Source organism: Schistocerca americana, chromosome 1, assembly GCF_021461395.2.
Source record: "Schistocerca americana isolate TAMUIC-IGC-003095 chromosome 1, iqSchAmer2.1, whole genome shotgun sequence".
Lineage (NCBI taxonomy): Eukaryota > Metazoa > Arthropoda > Insecta > Orthoptera > Acrididae > Schistocerca > Schistocerca americana.
Window position 1 is genome coordinate 469742676 of NC_060119.1, and position 18077 is coordinate 469760752.

The following is an 18077-nucleotide window of genomic DNA, read 5'->3' on the forward strand; positions in this document are numbered from 1 at the left end:
TATTTGCTTATACAACTTTACACATCGGTACCATATTTCTCTAACACACAAATTACACAGCTATCTGATCATGTAACTGAGAGATAAACTTTTTTTATTACATCAATGACAGATGTTTACGCAATTACACAGTTGGATAACTTCACACTTATGAAATTGTATTTTGTCTGTACTTTGTAAACTGTTCATATTTTTTCGGAATCATTGTGATACTATGAGAGCTTTGAATGATATATTTGGTAAGGGAGCATGATTTTAAAGTACATTTGAGGTAGATGACACTATTGAAATGAGCAGAGAATTTTTTTAGGTTTGGAAATTATTGGAGGAAGCTACGACGATTTTGAGAGTTCACTGAGATGTTATGATATTATTACGACGATGATGTGTATTATGCTGTTGAGGTATGTTTATGATCAATAAGATGATGATACCATATATGAGGAGTTTGATTATGCTACGTATTTATTATGATGAAATACCAAAGAAGTGTTGACGAATGAGGCAAGGAATAATGAGTAGTGTTTAGGGACTCTGATTTGTGGAAAAGGTTGTTGGAAACCAAGAATCGTACTTTAAGAGTTATGAAATGTGCTAAATGTGTGACTGTATCACAATGCTGATGAATATTTTATTTGGACACTTATATTTATAGGGTTTTGTTTCTACACATTTGCAACGCAAATTCTCGACCCGTGAAATTTTGTATATGAGACTGTCACAGTAGCGGAAACTGCTGTCGTAAATATTTCCGTAAGAAAGTTAAGTGACCACCTGCACATAATGCGTCGTGGGCACGCAGCTGTGTCAGACGCCGGGAGAACAAGTCATTAGTGAGTGCCTCATCAGAAGCACAGGTAGAATAAAAGAAAGGGGAGGCCATTGTCCTCGCTATTGACATTTCCTTGTTGAAAGCATACTGTGGAGTTCGTAATTTATGATATTTACTAAAATGCCTAATGAAATGATTAGAAACATTTTACATCTATTGTCTTTGTAGTTAAGAGATTGCTCATTTTGTTTAATATCTGGTTTCCAGCTGTGTTGTAGCATTGGTTTTATAAAATAAACTTAAATGCATCTGCTAATGTGAACACTTTCTGTCAACAGATTTATTAAATAAGTATTTTCTGATCCACATTCTTCGAAAAAGGAGCTCTTGGAATGGAATGAACAATAAGAAGGGACTAATAACAGTAACTGCATCTATAAATTTCTTTTCAAGTTCTTGGTAATTTCTTTTGTAGAATAATTTGTGGTGCACCACTTTAATTACATAGATATTAGATGTGAATATACATTTCCCTTATCTGCATTGTTGTTTTTACTGTAATATTTTTTCTGCTTGAGCTATGTCATGTTTAGGTATACGGGTAAGTTACTGCTGTTTGCCAGGCATAGTGTTACTGAATTTAACTTTGTGTTACTCTGCTAAGCCAGTTTACTGCTGATTTATTTTTCTTGTTGCTGCACATTGGCTCATATTAGTTGTAATGTTGCATTGCTTGGTAATTTAGATTTACTGTAGCTTGCTTTGCAATTTTCCATTTTTTTGGTCATTGCTGTTTGTGTTACTTATTTTGTGCTGCTGCATTGCCTCGTCCCTTAGTTTAGCATCTGAGCTCAGTAGATTTAAGTTAGCTTAAGAGGGGGTAGCCTCTAAGAGAATGAGTTGCGATGAATTGGAAGAAATGCATTGAGAAGTTATACGAAAAAAAGTACAGAAAACAGGTTTAGGTAGGATTTTCTTGGAAACAAATGTTGAGGTAAGAAATGTGTGAACATATAAATACAGAAAGCATGCTTAGATAGAATTTTTTTTGGTGGAAACAGAGGATGAAATAAGAGGAAAGATATATGAAGTTTTGGGTTGGACTGCAGTACCACATGTTACACTGAAAACGAACCCTGTCCTTTCCTATTGGTGTTATCCCACTATGTGTTTGTGTACCCTTGTGTATTTGTTTTCTTCCTGTCTCTGTGTACTGTTTCATAGAACTTTTTTCTCTTCTAATACTAAGTTACATTCACTATGATGAGGAATACTGTTATCCTCAAATACAATTGGCATTAATAATGTGTTATTTACTTTGTAAAGATGTTTAGACATTATTTATTCTGTTTTGTGTTAATGCTCATGTGTGAAGTTGATGTTTCGAAAGTTATTCTGATCTTTTATCTATGTACTCATGTCATAATTCCTGTAACACTGATGTATATGTTTATTTCTATTCTTTTGTTAAGCCCCTATTACTACAAATGTTATCTGTATTATTATGTTTTTAGTGATGTATTTTGTACCTTTGTAATTGTATTCTCATGTTATAAAATTGTAATTGACACCAGTTCATCTTATTATTAACTTGTAAGTTACATTTCACTGCACACGTTTCTGTTGGTCATAGTATATGGACAATATGTGAGAAGTAGGGACTGTTAGTGTTTGCACGTGTGTTGATAATTCAGCAAGGGACTGGATAACAGCATTGCTCGTTCTAAGGACAATTCCAAAAAACTTTGTGAGTGCACAAGTGGTGGTTATGGACTTGCTATATTAACTGCAAGACTCTTCACTGGTGATTGTGCACCCGCACAGTCACAACAGATGGCTGCTGGTCATCTCTACCAGGACTACAGTGGGCCTGTCCACACTTTCTACAAGGACTGCAGTGGGTCTGCACCTCTGGTGGCCCACCAATACCATACTCTCTACCAGGACTACAGTGGCTCTGCTCTGTGATGACCTACCTACCAATACTCTTCAAAATTTCGACTGACTCTGCTGTGGGTTTGCTCTGTTGTGGCCCATTACCTGTATGCATGTCAAGAGTCAGCACTGTCTTTCCGTTGGAAGGACAACACTACTTCTTCAAGACTGCATGGAAATCCACTACTTCTGTGTGCATTTTCTTTTACTGCTCAGACTTTGAGAAAAACACTGCAATTTTACTGTGACGAATGATGAGGACTGTCTTTATGGACTGTGAGAAAATTTTAGCTTTTGACCAACATTGTATCAATAAGTGTGTGCATTTGATTTCTTTGTTATTGTAATTATGAAAAATTTTATCAAATCATTATTGGCCACTGCCCAAAAAAAAATTTGTAAAATTTTTTGTGGGGAGCATGGGGGCTATGTAAGTAGGCTGTTTATGTTTTCTTATTGGCAACGTTACGTAGCGCTCAATATGAAAATCACTGGCTGCGCTGTGTGCAGTCTGTGGCTGCTTTGCATTGTTGTAATACTCGCCATTGTAGTATTAGGCAGCTGGCTGTGAACAGCGCGTAGCGTTGTGCAGTTGGAGGTGAGCCGCCAGCAGTGGTGGATGTGGGGAGAGAGATGGCGGAGATTTGTAATTTGTCATGAACTGCTATATTTATATATGATGATATCAAGGTAAATACATTGTTTGTTCTCTACTAATATCTTTCATTTGCTAACTATCCCTATCAGTAGTTAGTGCCTTCCATAGTTTGAATCTTTTATTTAGCTGGCAGTAGTGGCGCTCGCTATATTGCAGTAGCTTGAGCAGCGAAGATTTTTGTGAGGTAAGTGATTTGTGAAAGGTATAGTTTAATGTTAGTCAGGGCCATTCTTTTGTAGGGATTTTTGAAAGTCAGATTGCGTTGCGCAAAAAAAATATTGTGTATCAGTTTAAGGACAGTCGTGTATAATTGTTCAAAGGGGACGTTTCACTTTCAATGTCATTTTTTAGAGTTGTCCATTCCTTTTCAACTGTACTGCCTACTGAGCTATTCCTTATTGTTGTATCTAGAGCCTTAGAGAACTTCAAGCGTTTCTCGTCATTCCTTGGTACTTCTGTATCTCACTTCTTTGCGTATTGATTCTTCCTGACGAAGCTCTTAAACTGCAGCTTACTCTTCAACACTGCTACATTACGATCTGAGTGTATATCTGATCCTGGGGACGCTTTACAATCCAGTATCTGTCCATGATGTAATCAAACTGAATTTTCCCCATCACCCGGCCTTTCCCGGGTATACCGCCTGTTATGATACTTGAACTATTACTAGCTGACTTTTATTACAAAACTTCATTAGTCTTTCTACTCTCTCATTCACTGTCTCAAGTCCATATTGTCCTTAACCTTTCCTTCTACTCCTTTCGCTACAATTGCATTCCAGTCCCTCGTGACTATTACATTTTCATCTCCCTTTACGTACGGTATTACCTTTCTAATGTCCTCATATACTTTGTCTATCTGTTCATCTTCAGCTTGCGACGTCTGGTGTATCACTGAACTATCGTTTTCGATATTAGTTTGTTGTCGATTCTGATGAGTACAATCCTATCACTGAACTGCTCACAATCACATGCATTCTGTCCTATCTTCCTATTCACAACGTATCTTACTGCCATTATATCAATTTATGAAGCTTATGAGCTTTGATCCGACCAGCAATAGTTGTTGTCTTTCCATTTCACTTTTCTGACCCCTGCTATACCTTGAATTTGTATTTTTCCTTTTCAGATTTTCTAGCTTCCCTATCACATTCAAACTTCTACATTCCACGCCCTGATTCGTAAAAAGTTATCCTTTGATTATTGAACGTTTTTCCCTTGGTCACCTCCCCTTTGGCAGTCCCCTCCCGGAGATCCCAATGGGGACTATTTCGGAATCTCTTGCCAGTGGAGAGATCAGCATGACGCTTGTTCAATTACAAGCCACATGTTCGACTAACGTGACCGTTAGATTAGTGCAGCGAAATTTGGCATCAATGGGCTACGGCAACAGACGACCGACGTCAGTGCCTTTGCTAAAGCACGACTTTACATGGAGCGCCTCTCCTGGGTTTGCGACCATATCAAATGGTTCAAATGGCACTGAACACTATGGGACTTAATTTCTGAGGTCATCAGTCCCCTAGAACTTAGAACTACTTAAACTTAACTAACCTAAGGACATCACACACATCCATGCCCGAGGCAGGATTCGAACCTGCGACCGTAGCAGTCTCGCGGTTCCAGACTGTAGCGCCTAGAACTGCTCGGCTACCCCGGTCGGCTGCGACTATATCGGTCGGACACTACAAGACTGGAAAGGCGTGGCTTGGTCAGATCCGTCCCAATTTCAGTTGGTAAAAGCTGATGGTAGGGTTCGAGTACGGCGTACACCGTACGAAGTTATGGATCCAACTTGTCAAAAAGGCGCTGTGCAAACGGGTAGTGGCTCCATAGTGGTGTGGACTGTGTTTATATGGAATGAACTTGGTCCCCTGGTCCAACTGACTCGATCATTGACGGGAAATGGTTATTATCGGCTACTTGGAGAACATTTGCAGCTATTCTTGGATTTCATGTTCCCGAACAGTGATACCCTATGACATCGGGTCACAATTATTCGGGATTTGTTTGCAGAACATTCTGAATATTTCGGAAGATTGATTAGGCCACTCAGGCTGAACAACGTGAATCCCATCGAACATTAAAGGGACGTAATCGAAAGGTCATTTCGTGCACAAAATCTTGCGTCGGTAACACTTTCGTAATTATGGATGTCTATAGAGGCAGCATTGGCCCAGTATTTCTGCAGGGGACTTCCAACGACTTGTTGAGTCCATGCCACGTCGAGGTGCCGCACTACGCTCTGGAAAAGGAGGTCCGACACGATATTGGGAGGTATCCAATTTTTTTCGCTTCAGGCTCTGTTATTGACATATTATAAATGGCGAAATGGTAACGTGTATTTTGACCGTTTACAACGATATACAGTTCGCAAGTTATCCTTAGATAGTTTGTGTTGTAATTAAATTTTTAATTTCACGTACTATATGTTTTGAAATTCATGCAAAGCTCCTAGTTTTTTCTAAGCATACAGCAGTCGGTGGCTTCTTAAATTCACAGTAAGGATCAAAAAGTTGTCTATAATGTCTGATATATTAGAATCCTCAGAATCTGACTCACCGTTTACGTGTTCGCAGCTTTCGTCAGTATTGGTTGAATATCTTGAGTCAAGATGAATAGCTATCGCAGCATCTCCTGCTCTGCCATTTCAGGTGATAACTTTCCGCCCGGCTATTGCTTGTCGGTTTCTGCCTTCGGGCCTATTCCTCCTTCTCTTAACACATCTACCTTTTATTTGCATACTTTACATATGAAACATACAAAATACTTAAACATATATTCATATGGAAAAAAAATATTGGTCACTTACTTGGATTCGTAAATGAGGTCGTGGGATGATCTCTATAGTAACAACTTTCACACTACTTGACCCGTCGCAAGGACCATATAAAAGTAATCGTAAGAAGGACAGATACCAGACTTAGATTCGTTGGACTACCCCCAAGAAGTGTAGTCCAGTCACGAAGGAAGTAGCTTTCAATACTCTTGTTCCACCAACACGTTATCATTGTTTGTCATTGTGGGACTCTTACCAGATAGAATTGATACAGACGATCCAAAGGAGACCAGCGTGTTTCGTATAAATTTCTGATGGCAACAAGATTATACGAATATATGGTGAATAGAATTATATGGAAACATCAGAAATATGCATACTCTTTTGCGGTGTCTGTTGCCATCAGAAATTCACTGAACTCGCCACTGTTTGCTCTTCTGTCGCACTCTTAGACGATGTGGCGGATGGTCTGTCTGTTGGCTTCCCAGTCACAGTTGGGAGTTGGTGTTGTTATCCATTTGTAAAGAGTATCTGCACATCTTCCGTGATTTTTGCGTATTCTGTTAAGGGATGACCATATTTTACGCGGTAGTTCATATCCGGGCGGTCCCTCCGCGATGCAGGGAGTGATTGACAATGCTCAGTGCACTCCTCTCGCCATTGTTCCCTCCAGGTCTTATTGCATCAAAGTTTATACTTTGCAATTCCTTGCTGTTATCATAGTTGGATGTCTAGACCGAAGTCTGTTTCTTTTCAGGGCAGGCACGTCCCAGTGTATAGGGAGCTCTTCCTACACACGTACGTCCGTAGGCTGTATGTGGTTCAGAATTGACAGCCGATGTATTGGCGTTGATCTCATGGTTCGCTGACAATTCGCATCGTGCTGCTCTGCTGCGCGTCGTTTTTTTTTAACATTGTTCATCTGGACCGGAGCGCAGTACTCCGCGGCCGAGTAGACCAGTCCGAGTGCCGACGTGTGTAGCGCGTCAGCCGAGGAGCCCCAAGTAGTGCCACACAGCTTGTGGAGGATATTATTCCTCGTCTTTAGTTTGGCTGCAGTATTTTCTAGATGTCGTTTATAAGTGAGCGCTCTGTCCAAAGTGACTGCAAGGTACTTTGGATGCTCGTTAGATCGGAGCCGATTTCACTCGAGACGAACTTCAAGTTGTTTGCTTGCTAATTTATTACTGAAATGGGAATATGTAGTTTCTGTTTTTGTAGGATTTAGCTGTGTTCTCCATTTACGTAAGTATGTGCTTAATGTCTCCAAGTCAGATGTCAAGGTTGTTTCCGTGACCTTGTGCTGCCAAGATGCAATCGTCTGCGTACCCAAACTTCCTTGATGATGTGGATGGCATATCGGCAATATACCAGATGAACAGTAGTGGAGCCAACACAGAGCCCTGTGGTAGGCCATTGTTTAAGGTTCTCCTGTTACTACTTGGAATGTTCTGGCAGCAAGAATGGCATCTATAAGTCCGGTAGTTCTTAGGCAAGGGATTGTTTGCATGAATTTGTACAATAAGCCATGTCTCCAGACAGTGTCGTAGGCAGCAGACAATCTATGAAAACAGCTGACGTGTTTAATTTCCTTTGGTACCCAGCCTCTACGTGCGTAGTTAATGACATAACCTGGTCTATACAGCTGAGCGCAGGGCGGAACACTGCTTGCTCCACAGAAACTGACTCTTGAATTTCGGTGCCAGTGCGGTTATAGAGAAGACTATCCAGGAGTTTATAGACACAGCTCAATAATACGATTGGGCGGTAGCTCTTTGGTTCGTTATTCGGTTTCGGTGGATTTAGAAGAGCATCGATTTTTGATCGTTTCATTTGCTGAGAGACTATGCCGCCTGTTATGATATCTGTAAAGAATTCTGCTAACCATCTTTTCGCATATTTCACACAGTTCAGAAGAAACTCCGGAAGGACTCCATCAAATCCAATTGCTTTTCCCGACTTTGCGTCTTTTGAGAGCGCTCATTATGTCTTCTGTCGAGAATGAACGGGAAAATTCCATTTGGTCATCGCAGAGAGATTTTAGTGTTGTGAGCTCATGCTTAATCTGAGTGGTGTGAGCTCTATCTCGCGGAGTTTTAGAGGTTGATACTATATGGGAGGCAATGTTGTTTGGATGTATCGGTGTTTCTTTGTGGACACTCTTATTGCCGTCATTTAGTGTCCTTAAAAGGGACCATGCTTTTCTACTAGACGTTCTGAAGTCTAGTTCTTGAACGGTTTTCATCCATCATTCTCGTCGAGCCACATCAAGATTGTGTAGTAGGTCGTCAGCAATTTCCTGGTCGTTGCTGTAGAGGAATTCCTGGTATTGATTTTCACATTCTTTGTTCTATACTGGGATATGTTGTTTACGGTACCCTCTTAGTATTGCCCTTTTAGCGAAGCTTATAACCGCTCCACCAAACCATTAATTTCGGAGGTATCCTTCCCAGGCACTTATCCAGGTTGTTAGAAAAAATTTCCCAGTTTGCTTTCTGGAGATTGCACCGCGGGCGACGAAAGGAAGTGACCAGGGGAATAGTTATTCCAATCTCTGTTAGAGCGGGTCGATGTTGACTGTGTGGGAAGTGTGGTAGGATATTACGAGAGATTCTCAACGGTATGTTTTCCCCGTCTGTGGTCACGAAGCATAGATCCGGGTTATATCCTCGTCTCCATGTTGTCGAATAGAAGGAATCTCTATCCTCTGCGTCAAATAGGAAGTACATATTGTTTTCATCCGCCCAGTTTGGAAGTGCCTCACCATTGCGATCGTTCTCTTTGTATTTTCATCGGGTGTGATGACTGTTGTAATCGCCTACATAGACAGATTGTTGTTGGAGTAGTGGTAGGACTTGTGGTGGCGATGAGACCGCAGGAGGTTTGTATGGTTTATGCTGTACCCTCCGATTTGAATAACAACTTCGTGTATGTTGTTGTTAATGGATGTTGAATGCAATTGAACATTTTCGATACTGGATTTCACAGAAGTTGCCACATCATAAGCGTGGTGGTTTGTGGCACTAACTAAACATCATAAGCGTGGTGGTATGTGGCACCAACTAAGTCGTACCAGTATATTTTACCTGTTTTGCTTAGTTGTTCCTCGTTCTCCGTGTGGGTTTCCTGAATGGCAGCGACGTCAATGTCGTTATCGCTTAGAACCTTTTGCAGGACATCATTCTTTGCCCTGCTTTTTTCTTCTATATTTAGCTGGCAAATCCTGACGCAAGGCCCAAGATTTTTTGTCAGCTGACCATGAGAATGACCAATGGGTTTCGCGTTGTAACAGTACGGCAAGAACACAAGCCAACCTTATAACATAAACGCCGTAAACAACTGATAAGGAAAGTTCCAAAAAATTTTCATTTTCATTTAAATATAGAGATTTTTGTCGTTTTGCAGGTAAAAGGCGCTCGCAGTACTATTAATTTCTGCAGCTTCTTCTTTCCATTATTTACCGTTGAAGGGCTCAGAGCTCACTTTGCTTCGAAGCAGATCTGTGACTGCTAAAAGGAAGCAATACATTTATCTGAACATAGCGTTCGATGTGAATGAGGCGTTTTATTTTGAGAGAGAAGAGAGGGAGAAGAGGAGCTGTAATCTCGGCGCTCCTTAAATATCGCCTAACTGTCCACAAACTACGTTTACTGCTGACGTGCGTTTTACTGTCTTGGGGGTAGGGGGAGGAGAGACGCGGCCCCCTCGGCAGACTTTATTAATTTGCAGCCGGCCGGTGAAACAATTTCACGGGCGGGTACCCGCCGGAAACGAACAGCTGCATCACACAGTCGCTCCTCCCCGCGTCTTGAAAAATTACCAGCTCTGAAATAAAACGTCTGTGGCAAGAGGGAATATTTCTGCCTACACCGCAAAGAAAATACTCTAACATAAGCTCTCTCTTCACGTGGCGATTCTCTTTAACATTTCGTTACTGTCGTCCCGCTTTTGAACCTGTCAAATTAGAACTTTTTTTAGCAGCGTAGCAACTCTTTCTGAGAAGGAGTTCTAATTCCCTTTCGTTAATACCAGATGCACCGGTAATGGTACACCACGTTAAACCTTCAACACATCGTACATTCATAGTGTTACACCATGAAACACCAGCTAGATGTTATCAAACGGGTATTAAAGAAAGGACTTTCATCTGATTCGTAACTGATGCCCATCGTCAACATCAGTATGACTCATGAACACACTCTATTATTCGTTGTGATGTGGAAGTGTACAGCCTCCAGATGTAACTTTCAGAATTTGCTTTCATGCCCGAAACACTTGCTATGTTGTCAAAGATTGCTCGCTGTATGGAGTTTGGTATAGAAGCATGCGTCTTTCCATGTCATCCCTGACCTTCTCTATGAAGTACAAATTAGATTACCGGGTAGGCTACTCAACAGTCTGCACATTCCTCAAGGCGTTCATGATGTGAAGTGCAGTGTGAGGTTTTGAATTACCCTTCTGGAATATGACAGCTAGTACTGTCTGTGACGACTCACCCTATCTTGAAATACCCAGTGTGTTATCAGCAACAGGAATAAGCGTCAGAGGTGTGTGAATAGTTCTGCTCTTCCTTGAAATGTAATTTCATTTGAGACAAAAAAGGATTCATTCAGGTATACTTCACTACAGTTCCGCTTCCACAATCTTGTAGATGAATTCGGAGTTCAATGGTTCCAATTTCAGAGAAATTCGGGTGCGAAAAGGGAGAAGCATAACTATCAGCATAGAGCCAGAAAACGTCATGTCTTGTTGAAAACCACTGCGCTTGGAAGCAAAGTGCCCTGCAACTATCACACTTCCACACAGAAGAATGGCTTCCGGGAGAAGGGGGAAACCATTCGGAAATGACTACGTTTATAAGCAATTTGCACTGCACCGTGGTTAAAGTATACCGTGCATGGCAAAATCATGCTGTCCAAATCCGACGTCGAGGCAACTATAGTCCATCATAGCCCATCGGTGACACAGGTGCACGACGGGTGCGGAGATTTATACGGGTGAACAGGCGTGCAACTGTTCAGCAGCTGAGCGCCCAGATGAACCAAGGGGCTACCAACAGAGTTTCTTCAACGATCAATCAGCGAACGTTGGTAATTATGCACCTCCGCAGTATGCGTTTGTTTCATGTACCCACGGTTACTGCTTTTCATCGGCGAAGAAGTCTGGAATTTGAACGCCAGTGGCGCAACTGAATGACCACTGAGCGGCAACAGGTTGCTTTTTCAGATGACAGATGGCCGTTAGGGAGGACGGCGTGAAGCGTCTGAAAGCAAACATCCTTCAACAAGCGTTGGAGGGAGCGTTATGATCTGTGGCATGTTTTCGTGGCATTCCCTGTATGATTTAGTCATTCTGGATGGCACAACGGATCAACACACGAATGGGTTGTCTTTGGGGACCACGTCCACCCCTACATGCCGTTTGTTTTTGCTCGGCACAACGGAATTCACTAGCAGAAGAGTGCAACACGTCATCCAGCTTGCAGTATACGTGCGTGGCTCGAAGAGGACCGGGATGAGTTTGCAGTACTTCTATGGCCGCCAAACTCTTTTGATGTAAACCCAATCGAGAATCTTTGGGACCACCTCGATCTTGTTTTTCGCGCCATGCGTGCTCTGCCGAGAAACGTAGTGCAGCTGCCCACGGCACTAGAGCCGGCGTGGCTCCATATCCCCGTCTGTGCCTTCCATAATGGTTCAAATGGCTCTGAGCACTGTGGGACTTAACATCTGAGGTAATCAGTCCCCTAGAACTTAGAACTACTTAAACCTAACTAACCTAAGGACATCACACACATCCATGCCCGAGGCAGGATTTGAACCTGCGACCGTAGCGGTAGCGAAGTTCCAGACTGAAGCGCCTAGAACCGCTCGGCCACAGCGGCCGCAGCCTTCCAGAACCTCACTGACTCTCATTCTGCACGTCTCGCAGCAGTCCGGCTGCAACAATTGATTATTCAGGCTTCTGGCAGGTCGCCTCATTAATGGGGGCAGACAGTGTATGCTATGTTGACGTACGTCTGAAGTGTGTGACAACAGGGTTTGCCTTCTCGATACATCCCTACGAACATTGAGGCTCCCTTAAACGATTATCAGATCGGTCGCTTCACCCTGGTTTCAAAATATTGTGCTTTTATAGGTCTCAGGAATCACTGTTGCGTGTAACATTTCACCAGGTCATTTACGGACAAGCTAGCGCCGACCTGACTTCCACAAAAGGAAGCAAGGAATTTCGCTGAACATCACAAAACGCCACTCAGTGTCGTAGTTGGCTCTGGCTCTTCGCTATACAAGTCAGTCGTGCGTGGGGTGGCATGAACAAGTGTGAAACTCGACCCAGTTGCCAGCAGTCTGTTCCTGGTGGTTAGTGGTGGCACTCTGCCTATAACATCTGCCCGCATTTCAACTGTTACTATTCGTCTCTTCTTGAGAACCTGTTGAAAGGGTGAGTTCGTCTCTAGGTGTAGACTTTCTGGAATGACCCACACGTACTCTTCTTAGCACAGTGTTGTCCAGAGTACACCTCGCCACTACTCCTTCTGCAGTCGTTATGTCCTGTGCAACCTCTTCGTATAATGCCTCTATTTTCCTCATGCCGATAATTTGACCTTTCTCTAAGTCCGAAAGATGGAGATAGGCTGCGCATGCAGTTTCTCTGGCTACGAAATAGTAGCGTTGCCACCTGGAGAGCTCTCCGGTACTACGACACTGTAGGCCTTAGGTTTCGTCTACTCAGACCAGTGCTAACACTTCAGGTTGTGCACATATGACAGATGTAAACAGCCCCTATGTTGTGTTTAAGGGTCGTCGCCTCCATATGAAGATTTTTTATGCTGTTGACAGAACCTGTATTTTTAAAAAGTCACTTTTAATCTTATCGTAAAAGAATTCCCCCTTCATTACCATTAATGGCTGTTGGTGTATCGCAATACCACTGTAAAACTTCACAAGGTACAAATTGCGACTGTTTGCATTGTTCCGTATTTTAGCGTTATACTTGTACTTGGTCCATTTTTGGCTGGGTGTAATTTTATGAAATGATTATTTACCCATAGTTCAGTAAGTGTTAAATTTTTATGTTTCATGCTGTGGGAGACAGTACACTCTTTAGCTACACCGGCGCCCCTCCCCCCTCCCTAAAACCAATGTAGGGCCTAACTTTCATGTTTGTAGAATTACAGGCTTTTAACGTGATTTGTTGTTTTAGATTTTCGCATGTGAAGATTATATTTGTTCTGGGTTTTGTAATTTTCTGAGATTCTCTGAAGATGCTTTTAAATAGAGGCGAAACGCGTCGCAAATTAAGAACTAATAAAACCATCTCTTCCGCACCGCTGGATTGTGTATATTGGTGAAGCTGATGTTGCTATGTTTCCTCGGGGCCCCCATGTCGCATGACGCAAGACTTGTGACCATTTTCTTTCGGACAATATTAAGGACAATGTTTACGTACCCCACTACCAAGAACAGTGGAACAGCATAGAGAATGCATCAGTGCTGCTGTGGTGACCATTCAGAAGACGTTGCTACATGAGGTACTGCACAAACGTGACTACCGCTTGGACATGAGTCATGTGACCAGAAGATTACTCACGGAAAATATACAGAGTGCAAAATGCAAACTTAGTGAACTGCGATTCTGCTTATGTATCAACGCCATTTGACCATAAAATACTTTGGAAAGTACACTGTTCAGTCAATCTAATGTGAGCATCTGCAAAAACCTGAGTAACTAACTTTCGCAGCGCGAATCGGTGTCAGACGTGCAGGAAGAGAATCAGTGACATTTTGGAAGGTAGCGACAGGAATGTGGAGGCATTCCGACTCCAGTACCGTGACCAGCTGCGCGAGATTTCTCGGCTGAGGATCGATGACGCTTACAGCCAGATCGGGGTGATCCTACAGATTCTCGATTGGGTTTAAATGCGACGAATTTGCTGATCAGGGGTAAATTGGTGGTGTGACACGTTGTATTGTCCTGAGGAAAAACCAGCTACATGTAGAAGTGGACATGGTTCCCAAGGATAAATGAATACTTTCATTGATCTATTGTACTTTCCAAAATGGTGAGCTTACGTAGGGAATGCCACGAAAACATACCCCAGACCGGAACGTTCGTTCCTCCAGCGTCGACTCTTTCGACGATTGTAGTTGCGGTATTGGCGTGCAAATTCCAGCCTTCGACACCAACAGACAGCTGTTAGCACGGGTGCCTGAACGAGGCATCTGCTGCTGAGGCCCGTACATAGCAACATTCGCTCTACGATCGTTGAGGAGACACTGTTGGCAGCCACTTGGATCATTTGGGCGTTCAGCTGCTTTATAGTTGCACGTCTATTCCTCTGTACACATATCGGCAGCAGTCGTTCACCTCTCTCATCCAAGGGCCGACGTGCACCAAAGTTGGCTCGGCAACGGTTTTGGTTAGTTGCGTTTTGCCATGCATAGCACGCTTTAACCACGTTGGCGTGTGAACAGTTTATAAACTTGGTCACTTCGGAAATGTTTCGATTCTTGGCCCCAAAGCCAATGATCGTGCCCTTTTCGACGTCAGATAAATTGCTGTGTTTCCGCATTACGACAACTGCTGCACTGTTTTCCGCGTCCCAACGACACGCCTTATATACCCTCCACTGCTAGTGCTACCACCTGTCGTCTGTGAGCGGTTATTGCACACTGACGTCTAACCTAGAGGGTAGTCACATTGATGTGGCTGGACAGTGTATAAGGCTTTGGAAACGAGTTAATGATTTACAGTAGCCTTGTGTTGTATTTCTTGTTAACTTGCGCCATGAGTGAAATTTGAGATGCGAAATTTAGATGGGGTTTCTATCGAAAAGATATCATTTGAAACACTTTCCTGTTTACCAGTACAATATTTCAGAGTGGAATCGGTGGCGACACGAAACCGGACTTTCACGATTATCTCGGAAACGGGTCGTATTCGGTTGAATGTATCCAGTGTCAGTTTTGCTTCATTATGATATACTCTGTACATCGTGCGTCAAATTCATGTTTTGTATTTATGGTTTGAAAGCAGTTGCTACGGAACAAAATGTGTCCCTCCTGCTTTCCAACAGCAGATTTGCCCTTACCGGATGTGTTAAAAGTGGAGAATTGCATCTACGGAAGTACAAGAATAGCAGCAGACGTGTACTGAAAACAGATCGATACTGGCGGGTTGCTCAAAAGGAAGAGGAATGATAAGATATGTCGGAATGGAGCACATGGATCCGACTCACTCGCTCTCCTAATATTTGTACAGTGCCCACCAAAAATTATGGGGCTTAGTGTAATCAGAGAAAAAACATTCTGGTGCCGAATGTTCATTTATAACTGAATGAACACCTGGCAAAAAACAGTGGAATCAATGTCATTTGCAGTAAGTGGTGTTGCACGATCTGGAATCTTGAAACGTTTGTCTTTACAAATTTGTAGAGATCATTGAATAACATCCAGAATGAGATTGTCACTCTGCAGCGCAGTGTGCGCTGATATGGAACTTCCTGGCAGATTAAAACTGTGTGCCGGACCGAGACTCGAACTCGGGACCTTTGCCTTTCGCGGGCAAGTGCTCCACCATCTGAGCTACCTAAGCTTCTGTGAAGTTTGGAAGTAAAGCTGTGAGGACGGAGCGTGAGTCGTGCGTGGGTAGCTCAGATGGTACAGCACTTGCCCGCGAAAGGCAAAGATCCCCAGTTCGAGTCTCGGTCCGGCACACAGTTTTAACCTGCCAGGAAGTTTCATATCAGCGCACACTCGGCTGCAGAGTGACAATCTCACTCTGGAAACATCCCCTAGGCTGTGGCTAAGCCATGACTCCGTAATATAGTTTCTTCCAGGGGTGCTAGTCCTCCAAGGTTCACAGGAGAGCTTCTGTGAAGTTTGGAAGGTAGGAGACGAGGTACTGGCCGAAGTAAAGCTGTGAGGACGGGGCGTGAGTCATGCTTGGGTAGCTCAGTGGCAGAGCAGTTACCCGCGACAGGCAAAGGTCCCGAGTTCGAGTCTCGATCCGGCACACAGTTTTAATTTGCCAGGAAGTTTCATTGAATAACATAATCGAAAAAAATACTATGAAATACCCTCACCAGTTACAGCCTTTATAAAATGGTTCCGAATGTGAACAGGACATATGTGATTTGAAAGATAGTCATATCAGTAGATAATCTATGGGTGTTTTGGGGCCACTGTGTGGAATAAAACTATTTCTGCTGTGACTGCGAAGCTCTATTTGGTATGGCAGGAGAAAAAATAATGTGGTAAAGAGTAGGTGGTTCGGGTAGAGAGGAAGTGAGGACTAGAGGGTAAGTAATCATGGAGTCATAGATCGGCCTGAAACGTCTTAAGTTGACGCTGTAGGGGTCGGACAATAGTACTTAATTCTTGATTTATGCTCGGTGCATCAAACAGACATTGTCTCCCAATACACGGACAGGCAAAAAACCGGAACAACAAGAATGAGATGTGCCACATAAACGAAAGTTGGTAGCCGTCTTAAAGATCTCTATTCAGATTTCGCGCCGGTCGCAGATGAGTAGCGAGAGTAGCGCCACTATGAGGACGCAAAACATCCTGTAACGGTAGTAAGCGTTAGTTACCTCCGAGATTGGACGTGGTAAGTTAATGCTACTCAAAGTTCCCTTTAAGGCGACAAAGACGCCATTGTCAACACCTCACTGAGTTTGAACAAGGAGTGTGATAGGGCTATGAGATGCATACTGCATCTGCAGCAGCAATTTGAGCAGCACAGTGACACAACGAACTGTCACAAACCGGTTGCTTCAATGACAGCTCCGAACCAGACGCTCTGTAGCATACAGTCCACTGACTCCACACTACAGTCATTTGCGACTCAGTGCAGTGATGTCAAGCGAGAGCTCATTGGAGGACAGGATGGTCTGTAGTTTATTGTGATGAAATCTGGTTCTCTCCCAGTGCAAGTGATAGCCATGTGTTGGTTAGGAAAATGCCAATTGAAGGCCGGCAACCAACCTATCTGCGTGCTATATACGCTGGAATTACGGTCTGGTGTGTGATTTTGCATGGTAGCAGGACCACTCTCGTGGTGGACTGCAAAATTTCGCTTCAACCTGGTGATCCGACCTGTTATGTTGCCGTTCACGAACTGCATTCCCGTGGGTGTTTTCCAATAGGATAACGCTCGCCTGCATAGCGCTGCTGTAACCCTACATTCTGGAGAGAGTGTCGACATGTTTCCCTGGCCTGGCCGATCACCAGATCTATCTCCAATAAAGCACATGTGGGAAGTCATCAGAAGACAACTCCAGCGTCATCCACAAACGGCATTAACCGTCCCTGTATTGACCGACCAAATGCAACAGGCCTGGAACTCCATCTCACAACCTGACATCCGGCATCTGTACGACACAACGCATGCACGCGTGCATGCTTATATTCGACATACTGGGGATTACACCGATTATTAATGGAACAGAATCTCAAATCTTCAATGACTTATCTTGCACTTACGTTAGCCAGTGATCTTGCAATGTTAATCACTTAAATACGTTACCTAGACAAATGTACTCGTACTGCAGTAATTTCATTTCTCTACAGTAATTACGTTTTCGTGTTGCGATTTTTTTCCCGTCTGTGTAGATGTAAGTGGTAGGGAATCTTTACTGGAAGTATTTGTGTGCAAATCTATGTATGGATGTGGAAACTTTTGAAATGTGGTTCTACAAAAGAATTATGAAGATTAGATGGGTAGATCACGTAACTATTGAAGAGGCACTCAATAGTATTGGTGAGAAAATAAATTTGTGGTACAGCCTTACAACCTGACTAGAAGAAGGGATCAGTCTATAGGACACATTCTGAGACATCAAGGAATCAATAGTTAAGTACTGGAGGGAAGGGTGCTGTGTGAAAATCATATAGGGAGATCAAGATATGAAAACATTAAGCAAATTCA